A 12,231-nucleotide genomic window follows, 5' to 3' on the forward strand; every position below is an offset into this window, starting at 1 on the left:
CGCAACTAGAGAAAGCCCTCGCACAGAAACGAAGACCCAACACAGCCAAAAAGAAGGAAAGAAAGAAAAAAAAAATCTTCCATCAAACAAAAGCCCAGGACCAGATGGCTTCACAGGTCAATTCTATCAAACATTTAGAGAAGAGCTAACACCTATCCTTCTCAAACTCTTCCAAAATATAGCAGAGGGAGGAACACTCCCAAACTCATTATACGAGGCCACCATCACCCTGATACCAAAACCAGACAAAGATGTCACAAAAAAAGAAAACCACAGGCCAATATCTCTGATGATCATAGATGCAAAAATCCTCAACAAAATACTAGCAAACAGAATCCAACAGCACATTAAATGGATCTTACACCATGATCAAGTGGGGTCCTTGCCAGAAAGGCAAGGATTCTTCAGTATATGCCAATCAATCAATGTGACACACCACATTAACAAGTAGAAGGATAAAAACCATATGATCATCTCAATAGATGCAGAAAAAGCTTTGGACAAAATTCAACACCCATTTATGATAAAAACTCTCCAGAAAGTAGGCATAGAGTGAACCTACCTCTACATAATAAAGGCCATATATGACAAACCCACAGCCAACATCGTTCTCAATGGTGAAAAACTGAAACCATTTCCACTAAGATCAGGAACAAGAGAAGGTTGTCTACTCTCACCACTGTTATTCAACATAGTTTTGGAAGTTTTAGCCACAGCAATCAGAGAATGAAAAGAAATAAAAGGAATCCAGATCGGAAAAGAAGAAGGAAAACTGTCACTGTTTGCAGATGACATGATACTATACATAGAGAATCCTAAAGACGCTACCAGAAAACTACGAGAGCTAATCAATGAATCTGGTAGAGTAGCAGGATACAAAATTAATGCACAGAAATCTCTTGCATTCCTATACATTAATGATGAAAACTCTGAAAGAGAAATTAAGGAAACACTCCCATTTATCACTGCAACAAAAAGAATAAAATACCTAGGAATAAACCTACCTAAGGAGACAAAAGACCTGTATGCAGAAAACTATAAGACACTGATGAAAGAAATTAAAGATGATACAAACAGGTGGAGAGATATACCATGTTCTTGGATTGGAAGAATCAATATTGTGAAAATGACTCTACTACCCAAAGCAATCTACAGATTCAGTGCAATCCCTATCAAACTACCACTGGCATTTTTCACAGAATGAGAACAAAAAATTGCACAATTTGTATGGAAACACAAAAGACCCCGAATAGCCAAAGTAATCTTGAGAAACAAAAACGGAGCTGGAGGAATCAGGATCCCAGACTTCAGACTATACTACGAAGCTACAGTAATCAAGACAGTATGGTACTGGCACAAAAACAGCAATATAGATCAATGGAATAGGATAGAAAGCCCAGAGATAAACCCATGCACATATGCTCACCTTATCTTTGATAAAGGAGGCAAGAGTATACAATGGAGAAAAGACAGCCTCTTGAATAAGTGGTGTTGGGAAAACTGGACAGCTACGTGTAAAAGAGTGAAATTAGAACACTTGTAACACCATACACAAAAATAAACTCAAAATGGATTCAAGACCTAAATGTAAGGCCAGACAATACAAAACTCTTAGAGGAAAACATAGGCAGGACACTCCATGACATAAATCACAGCAAGATCCTTTTTTACCCACCTCCTAGAGAAATGGAAATAAAAACAAAAATAAACAAATGGGACCTGATGAAACTTAAAAGCTTTTGCACAGCAAAGGAAACCATAAACAGGATGAAAAGACAACCCTCAGAATGGTAGAAAAGATTTGCAAACGAAGCAACTGACAAAGGATTAATCTCCAAAATATACAAGCAGCTCATGCAGCTCAATATCAAAAAAGCAAACAACCCAATCCAAAAATGGGTAGAAGACCTAAATAGACATTTCTCCAAAGAAGATATACAGATTGCCAACCAGCACATGAAAGGATGTTCAACATCACTAATCATTAGAGAAATGCAAATCAAAACTACAGTGAGGTGTCACACCAGTCAGAATAGCCATCATCAAAAAATCTACAAACGATAAATGCTGGAGAGGGTGTGGAGAAAAGGGAACCCTCTTGCACTGTTGGTGGGAATGTAAATTGATACAGTCACTATGGAAAACAGTATGGAGGTTCCTTTAAAACTAAAAATAGAACTACCATATGACCCAGCCATCCCACTACTGAGCAATCCCACCCTGAGAAAACCATAATTCAAAAAGAGTCATGTACCACAATGTTCATTGCAGCACTTTTTACAATAGCCAGGACATGGAAGCGTGTCCATTGGCAGATGAATGGTAAAGTGTCCATTGGCAGATGAATGGTAAAGATGTGGCACATATATACAGTGGAATATTACTCAGCCATAAAAAGAAACAAAATTGAGTTATTTGTAGTGAGGTGGATGGACCTAGAATCTGTCATACAGAGTGAAGTAAGTCAGAAAGAGGAAAACAAATACCGTATGCTAACATATATATGTGGAATCTGAAAAAAAATGGTTCTGATGAACCTAGGGGCAGGACAGGACTAAAGACACAGACGTAGAGAATGGACTTGAGGACACGGGGAGGGGGAAGGGTAAGCTGGGATGAAGTGAGAGAGTAACATTGACGTATATACACTACCAAATGTAAAATAGATAGCTAGTGGGAAGCAGCTGCATAGCACAGGGGGATCAACTTGGTGCTTTGCGACCACCTAGAGGGGTGGGATAAGGAGGGTGGGAGGGAGACACAAGAGGGAGGAGATATGGGGATATACGTATGCATATAGGTGGTTCACTACGTTATCCAGCAGAAACTAACAACATTGTGAAGCAATTATACTCAAAGATGTTAAAAAAATTTTTTTTCTTTTATTGTGTGAGCCCACCCTGGACGCTACTTGAAAAAGAAAATAAATTTAAAGATGCTGCAACGTGTTTACATATACCCAATGGAAATTTTGCTTCTCAGACTGCTTGAGCAGAAAACCTCACATCCCCATGGCAACCACATTCCACCGTGACCACGCATCTCTGCCAGGTCACCCACCCATTTGTAAGCCTCAGCTCTTCAAGCCCCTCCTGTCAAACACATGGGGCCCAAATGATACCACCCACTGCGGTAGCTCCACGCCTCCAGGATTGCTGGTGAGGGCTTGTTCTAATCTGTAAGGGACATTCCCAGAGACCCATCTAACTTGGGGCAGGGACCAGCTCTTCTTGGAAGTCATTAAGAGACAGAGAACTCTGGGGGAAGCTATCACCCTGTGGAAACGCAAGGCCCTTGCAGCCTACTCAGGGGTTTGGAGCGCGGGGATGAGGGGTGTGCTGCTGACTGGAAAATCAGCCCCTTGTTAATCACAGGAACTGCGAGTCCCACATTCAGTAAAGACTCAGCTGATAATTAGATCCTTAATGCTTTATTCCCTTGAACAGAAATCATGACCCCTTTATAGGGTCTCCATGTCATCTTCCCTTTGGTGTTTCAGAACAAGTACTTTTTTCAAATGTATGTTCTCAGTACCATTTTCAAATAGCATTTCGGAACGGCTGACCTATGATAAGGCCACCTTCCCCTTCCTCAGGGGGGTAGCCGGGGGCCTGTCTTCCCCCACAGTCACCCTTCCCTGCTGACACAAGGAAACCTTTGCAGGGGGTTGTGGGTAGAAATGAAAGCCTGCGATTTTGATGTTTCAGGGTCCCCAGCCCCTGACTGGCCAGCATCCCCCTCATCTCTCCGTTTTTATAATCAGCGAGTTTTGAGATTCCAGGCCTGGAGTCTCTTTCCCCACAAAATTGCAGAAAGCTTCGGGCCCTCCGAGAACTGACTTGGTATGTTTGCCCTTTGGGTTATATTTGATTGGGTCAGACTTCCAGTATAAGGAAGACATACATGAAAGAAAGCAACTGTTCATGTTGTTGGTGGGTCACAGGGTTTTTTTGTTTGTTTGTTTGTTTTTCCTTTACTACTTTCCCTTGCCTTTGAGAAAGTACAAAGTAGGGGAGGGGGAAGTGCTTCCTAACAGGCAGAGTTTCTCTGCATCTTAGGCTAAAGCTGGGCCGGGCTAGTCCTTTGCTGGGCCTTCCCTGAGGCTCCGCAACACCGGCCACAGAGGCGGGCACTCGGCAGGTATTCCTGGCGCAATGTCCCCAGCTCCCCGCTCAGAGTGACCTTCCACCAAACCCTTTGCTTCCCCCACCATAAAGCTGGAAAAAGAAGAAAGAACAGTGGTTTATGGGGTGTAGGCAAGAAAAAAAATCTTTGACATAACCCATATTCAGCTCAGTAGACATGGAGTGGTATGGACTTTGCAGAATGAGAATCTGAAAAGAAAAAAGTATAACTGAATAACTTTGCTGTATTAACATAAACACACTGCTATATATAAAATAGATAATGAACCAGACCTACTGTATAGCACAGGGAACTATACTCAATATTTTGTAATAACGTATAAGGGAAAAGAATCTGATTTTGCAGAGTGAAAATCTCTGGCTTTCCTCTGTAGACAGATAGCTATCAAATAGAAGTGAGCAGCAAGACAAAGAAAAAGCATGGAGGGGAGAGAGAAGCGGGAAGAAAGAGGGAGAGAGGATCAGTGTCTCCGGCATCCAGGCCTGACGCCTAGCCCAAGCATTTTTAGGTAACGCCTGGCTTTTCCTCCCCTCCCCACCCCTCCCTTTCTTTCTTTCTTGACAAGATGAAGCTTCTTCCCTTTGGCAGCTCTGTTTTATCTTGCTACACCCAGCCAGAGCTATAAGGATCCAAGTCTGTCTTCACAGATGTTTCCTTTTAATCACTGTAATTAATATTAATGGTGATTAATTTTTAATGAGGACATATCAAGGAACACACTGGCAAAAATGCCCGCTGGTAATTTGAATAACCTTGATTGTGTGAGGCCATCGTCCTTTTGGCTTGGCCACCTGTTTCACAGACAATGCATCGGATCCCAGAATTCTCTGATAATGTGTTAATTTCTCCTCCTAGATCTGGGACAAAACCAGGGTGTTTCCAGAGCAGAAACAGTGGGGAAGTGAGCTGCCCTGACTGATTTCTCCTCCCACCTCTGAGGAGGCTGTGAAGGGACTCGGTGTGGGGGGGGTCTCCTCTGATCTTTCAGCAGTGCCACCCGGGAAGAGGAATTGTTACCTGGTGAGCATTCACTGAGGCTCATTCTGTGCAAAGCACAGTGCAAAGTCAAGTGGCTTTGGGAATCCAAAGCCAGAGGGCATCCTGGTTCCTCCTGCTTTAAGTGAATGGATGCCTTATTCACGGGCCTCAGGAAATGGTCCTCTGTAGACAGGCTGGTGGATGCCAGTGAACCCTCCCTCACTAATCATGTAGAAACCATTCATAATGTGCAAACTACCCTCATCCGGCAGCCAGCCCAGCACCGAGGTGAGGATGCTTCCGGGCAGGGAAGCCTGGTGTCAGCTCCCTCACCAGCAGCTTCAAGATGTCAGTTATATATTATTGATACGTGCCTAGTAGTTCTTAATTTCTCTCCAATCATTCATGACTTTACCTAAATCAATGTTTTGAAAACAGATGTTAAGGGAGAAAATGTTCTTAAAGAGGTTAGTAAGTTTGCAGAAAAACAAGGATTTCCACGTACAAGTTGCCAGTTCACTTGATCTCGTTTTTTTTTTTTTAAGGCAAATCTTTTCAGACTCCTTATTATGCTAATGTGATTGCAATCTTTATTCTTGGCTGCCTTGGGTCTTCGTTGCTGCGCGCAGGCTTTCTCTAGCTGTGGCGAGCAGGGGCCACTCTTCGTTGCGGTGGCTTCTCATTGCGGTGGCCTATCCTGCTGCGGAGCACGGGCTCCAGGCGCACAGGCCCTGTAGCTGTGGCTCGCGGGCTCTAGAGCGCAGACTCAGCAGTTGTGGCGCACGGGCTTAGTTGCTCCACGGCATGTGGGATCTTCCCAGACCAGGGCTCGAACCCGTGTCTCCTGCATTGGCAGGCGGACTCCCAACCACCGCGCCACCAGGGAAACCCCATGATTGCAATCTTAATAAAGGTGGCGTTGATGCTTGAACAATGCGGAGATTGGGGGCACCAACTCTCTGGCACAGTCGAAAATTTGAGCGTAACTCATAGGTGGCTGTATCTGCTCTTCCTCCATTTTCATGGTTCTGCTTCTGCTGATTCAACCAACCGCGAATCCTGTAGTAAGCATTTATTGAAGTGGACCTGCACAGTCCAGATCCCTGTTGTTCAAGGGTCAACCATATAGTATTTCCCAAACTTATTTGACTCTAGAGCCCTTTACTCTTGAAATAACTGTTGAGCTCCCCAGTGTATTATCAGACTGCCTTGGCTGCTAATAAAACCAAACTAAGCTAACTGGAATTGAAGGCAGGAAGCAGAGCACCACGGCAGCCGAGCAGTGTTACAGAAGGGGGACGTCAGAGCGGGGCTTTGCAGGGTTTTGGGGGTCTGGGCTCAAGTGTTTAAGATGTGTATTTCAAGGTGGGGGAATAGAGTCATTTAAGCCTGGTGAACATAGCAAGGGTCTTGAGAGGTAGGCTGTGGTTTGCTAAGCGAGCTGTTTGCCCAGGTGAGGAGTCCGTTGTCTCGGGTAAAGTGATCTGCAGGAATTTCCTGAAGCAAAGGCTTATCTTCCTCAGGCAAAGGTCTCTTGGAACAAAGAGCTAAGTCATGTTGACACAAGCTCTTAGGGCTTCTGCCTCTGTGAGGTTGGTGCAGGTTGTCGTAGTTCTGAGAACAATTTGTAGTTCTTACATTTTGTGGAATGTTAGTCTCATCAAATGTGGTCTGAGAAATATGGACTCCTTCTTAAAGTGGTTTAATATGGTTCCTGTTAGAAGCCATCTTCTCCTGACTTAATATCTAATTTAGGTTAGGCTATGCGATTTTGAACAAAATTTGAGTAAGAAAAATATTGAGGACAGAATCAGACTTAGGTCAGAAACTAGGAGGTGAGACTCTGAAGGAGAGCACATGAAGCCAACTACATGTTGGACTATTCTTTCTTATTTTCTGTTGTTTTTTTTTTTTTGCGGTACGCGGGCCTCTCACCGCTGCGGCCCCTCCCACTGCGGAGCACAGGCTCTGGACGCGCAGGCTCAGCGGCCATGGCTCACGGGCCCAGCCGCCCTGCGGCATGTGGGATCTTCCCGGACCGGGACACGAACCCGTGTCCCCTGCATCGGCAGGTGGACTCCCAACCACTGCGCCACCAAGGAAGCCCAATTTTCTGTATTCTTGATGTTCTGGCATTTGAGGCCTTCATCCTGGAGAGACCAGCTGACCCAGGGTTAGCTGACTCCTAGAGACTGCAAAGGACTCTTAGGAAAGTTGCACGTTTGATGTGCAAACCAACCAATCCAGAGCCCACATCCCCAACTATCTCCTTTATTAAACTCTCACAGACCAAGCCCATATTTCCCCTGCCTTAAGTCACCCTAGTGTCAGGTCCTGGACAACCAGGGACCACCCCTATAGTCCAGAGCCCATCGAAATTATTCAAACTATCCAACCTAAACCAACTCAGGGAACCCACGCTGCCTTGTTTGCTCCTTCCCAAGAGAACCCCGATAGACTCTGGGCCATGCTCTGCTGTCTCCCTACTGCTCCTGACGGACCCTGGTCCATCCCCATGTGGCCCTGCATGGCCCCTCTTCCTAGGGATCATAATTTCCATGTCTGTGTGTCTTACCACACCTGATTAAAACAAATCCCAGGTGCGTTTTAACATACCAACAGGAAATACAACAGTCTGCACACCAGGGACCCATTAGAATCACTTGAGAAGTGATTGCGCACAGAGGGTTTCATTTAATTGGCCTGTAGTAGGGCCTCAGGTGACTCTAATGTGTAGCCAGGTCTGAGAAGCACTGAGCCAGTGGTTCTCAAAGGGTGATCCTGGGACCAGCAGCATCAGTATCACCTGGGGCCTTGTTAGAAATGCAAATTATGGGGCCCCACCCCAGATCTCCTAATTCAGAACCTCTGGCGGTAAGGCCTTTCTCAAGTTCTCCAGGTAACGCTGAAAGACGCTAAAGTTTGAAAACCATTGCACTGGGCTAAAGCAGGGCAGAGTCAGAGAAGCAGGCCACCAGCGGTCTGAGGGCCTGGAGCCCTTACATTTATGACTACATTTAATGCCATCTCCTCGTGCATCTCCTCCACTTCTTCGCTTCCTAGAATCACGGCACACCCCATGAATTTTGGTATGTTGTATTTCCATTTTTGTTTGCCCCAAGGTATTTTTAAAACTTCACTTTTGATTTCTCCTTTGACCCATTGGTTGTTCAGTAGCATGTTTTTTTGTTTCGCCGTATTTGTGTATTTTCCAGTTTTCTTCTTATAATTGATTTCTAGTTTTGTACCATTGTGGTCAGAAAAGATGCTTGATATGATTTGTCTTCTTAAATGTATTGACTTGTTTTGTGGCTTAACATATCCTGGAGAATGTTCCATGTGTGCTTGAGAAGAATATGTATTCTGTTGCTTTTGGGTGAAATGTTCTATACATGTCTGTTAAGTCTGTCTGGTCTAACGGGTCGTTAAGGCCCATGTTTCCTTATGGATTTTGTCTGGAATCTATCCACTGATGAATTAAAGTCCCCTCCTATTATTGTATTGCTATTCTCCCTTCAGGCCTGTTAAAATTTGCTTTATATATTTAGGTGCTCTTAGATTAGGGGCATAAATATTTATAAATGTTATATCCTCTGGTTAGACTGACCCCTTTACTGTTATGTAATGGCTTTCTTTGTCTCCTATTATAGTCTTTGTCTTAAAGTCTATTTTGTCTGATATAACTATAGCTATCCCAGCTTTCTTTTGGTTTCTATTTGCATGGAATATCTTTTTCCATCCCTTCATTTTCAGCCTGTGTGTATCCTTACTTCAAGTGAGTCACTTGTAGGCAGCATATAGGTGGGTCTTGAATTTTTTTATCCATTCAGCCACTTTATGACTGTTGATTGGAGAAGTTAGTCCATTTACATTTGAAGTAATTTTTGATAATTCTGTACTTATTGCCATTTTGTTAATTGTTTTCTGGCTGTTTTTTATTTCCTCTGTTCCTTTCTTCTACTCCTGCTCTCTTCCTCTGTGACTGGATGATTTTCTGCAGTGGTATGATTAGATTCCTTTATCTTTTGTGTATTTACTATAGGTTTTTGCTTTGTAGTTACCATGAGGCTTACATAAAACAACTTATATTTATACGTCTACTTTAAGATGATAACAAATTTAAGTGCATTCTAAAGCTCTACATTTTTACTCCCTCCCATGTTTTCGATGTCACAGTGTTCCTAGAATCTTGGGACAGAGCTGGCACTGATGTAGTTGAACTTAATCTTTGTATGCCCATATCATCTCCTCTCTCATATAGTTTGGATACTATTTAAAAAAAAACTTGAGCAAATTATTCCTCAAAACTATGAATTTTCTTTGGTAAGAATAAAAACTGTCTTAGGGAAATGTTCATTCCTAGGGAGAGGCAACCAAATATCGGGCCAGGCCGTGATTTTTTGCACAGACAAGCCCCAGCCTGGGGCCACATTTTACCTACAGACACATCAGAGGAAACTCACTGGTCTGAGATGGGTACAGTGAAAATCAAAAGATTTTTCTGTTTTCAGAACATTCCAAGTTTACAACATTTTACCTCTGGAGGGCCCTTCTTGCTAATATTCTTCATTTTAATCTCTAAACATTACCTCCTCTGCTTTTTGTGTTACCACAGTGACATGGGCGGTTAAGTAGTTATGTTTCAGAACTAGAAATGCATCTTGCTTCACATGCTGACGTTACCTGCTACAATTAATCGTGACTGTATCTGAACAACAATACACACCCTAACACTTTCAGAGCTCCAGAAACTCGGTCAGCAACGTGCTTATACTTCTTGTTTTGTGCTATCCTGTGGAATAAGCAATAATGGAAAAAATTTACATTGTCAAATATGCTATTACTGACTATATTAAAATAGTCTCTCTTCAGCAAAGAACAAAAAAACCTCATAAACCAGGAGTTTCCTTACACTGTGTGTTGATGAATGAATCATATTTTTAGCTTAGCTCTTTCTTGATTTTTGGTTTCAACACATGAAATATCAATTGATGCGAGATGCCTTTGTGATATGCCAGACTGGTGAAATCATTTTACTTTAAAAAGTATTTAAGCATTTGCTGAGAGGCCCCAATGACTTTGATAAGGTGGAAGAATGTGTTGAAATCAACAAATATTTGAATCTATAATGCATTATTAATACAACCTTTTCTAGTAAAATTGCTAATTTGTCTTAAATAGGATTTGGTATACTAGTTATAACCTAAGTCCTTGACTATACAAAATCTAGAGAAAACTTCAGTTTTTTCCCTTCATTACTATTTGGGAAATGCTAGGGCTGTCACAGTCTGTTTTAGATAAATGGTGACTCTGAGCTGTCAGGTTGAGACAGCTTTTTCCAGAAAGACTGCCAGCTGTGCGTGGAATTGGCCAAAATGAGCTAAGTGCACTCAGCTGCAGTAGACTGATACCATCATTGCCGAGCTCTGTGTGATGCAGGGGAATTAGAGGCTAGTGAATCCACAGCAGAGGATGGCATGACAGGGCCCTTTCATGCTCTGTTGTCCCATTCCAGACTGCACACCCTCTTCACAGGGATAGGCAGCTAGTGCCGAGGCCCATAGGAAATAAGACAGTGAGGAAAAGGACAGGATTCCAATTTCCCTAGGCCAAAATGATCTGGTAAGTTCCTTGAGAACTGGAGCTGACCTTGTTCCCAGGCTAGCACAGTGCCTGGCCTGTGGGGAGGGAGCAGGCAGGAAATGGGTGTGGAATGAGGCATGCGGATTTATCGGGATGCAGGTCCGGGCTTCACTTGTTGAGAGAATGCAAGTGAGAACTAGATTGCTAAAAATTGGAGACGCTGGCCGATCCCTGACAACGCTATACTACTCTCAGCCTTCTATATCCTCACACAACGGATGCCGATCAAGGGTCAGAGCCGCCCGGTGTCCAGTGGAGGTGTGATGTGCGGTAATGATGTATGTGAAGAGCATGGCTACTTCCGCTCATAAGAGTAACGCCTCTCACTTAACACTAGGAGACAAATGAATGCTGTACAGTTGCTACAGGCACATGAAGTTAAGACGCTTTAAGAGTTCCATAAGAAGTTATCCTCCCAACGACAAAAATATATAGTTGGGAGAAGAGTTTGGAGTATTCTGCTTTTCCAAGGTGCATTAAAAGCAAAAACACTTTTGGCTTTTTAGGTGGACTCACCAATAATACATAATCAGGTTTGGGACTATAAACTCTAAAATATTTTGTTAAAAATGAACAGTGTTGGAGCCCTGAACCTAATTTATTCAGAGGCCTTCTATTTGAGCTCATTAAGTAACCAGGAACATTTTGATAAATACCCATTCTTCCATTTAGGGACATGTTTTTCATCTCAATTCAGTGAAGAACTACTTCCTCTGGCCAGCTGGTATAACTGGCATTAAAAACTAACAAAGAATGTAGAGAAGGGAAAATCTTCCGTTTCTCAATAATTTCCTTAAAACTATATACAGAGAGTTGAGAAGAAATGGACTTTGTGTTCAGGGCGGAGGATCGGCAGGGCTGCCTAATCTGTGGGTGATGGTGGAGCGGCTCGGTGGTCCCTTCTCCCGCTCCTGATGGGATGGAAGTTGAAGCCTCTGCCTCATTTTATAAAAGGTCACGATTTGAGAAATCTCCAAGTAGTCTTAGAAAGATGTGTATAAAAGACTCTGGTAAATTATTGAGTAAGAGCCTCCCTAAGTGACTGAAAAATGTCCCTTCATTTCAAGAAGTGTCACCCGCCAGTCCAAAGGTGCTCACAGATGACGTAGCTGTGATTTGTATCCGCACGTCCTGGGGGAATGAACTACACATCCATCTGTTTAAAACATGCCCAGTGCACTTGTTCACAAACCTGGTAAATAGTAACCTTGTCTGAAGACTTACTCAGAATTTTATCTGAACATCTGCTTCTTATGTACTATGATCAGGCGCTGCTCCTGGAATACAGATACACCTGTAATTCCAGTAAGTAGCTGCTCTAAAAACCATATCTGTTAGTTTCAGGAAGAAATTAGGGTGATTATATCCTAATAAGGCAACTGAATTCTCCTTCAAAAGGACTTTGTACAAAATGAACTTCAGTCCTAAGCACGTAGCAGTAGTTCAACAGATGTACCTAACCCA

Source organism: Orcinus orca, chromosome 7 (genome assembly GCF_937001465.1).
Source record: "Orcinus orca chromosome 7, mOrcOrc1.1, whole genome shotgun sequence".
NCBI classification, from domain to species: Eukaryota; Metazoa; Chordata; class Mammalia; order Artiodactyla; family Delphinidae; genus Orcinus; species Orcinus orca.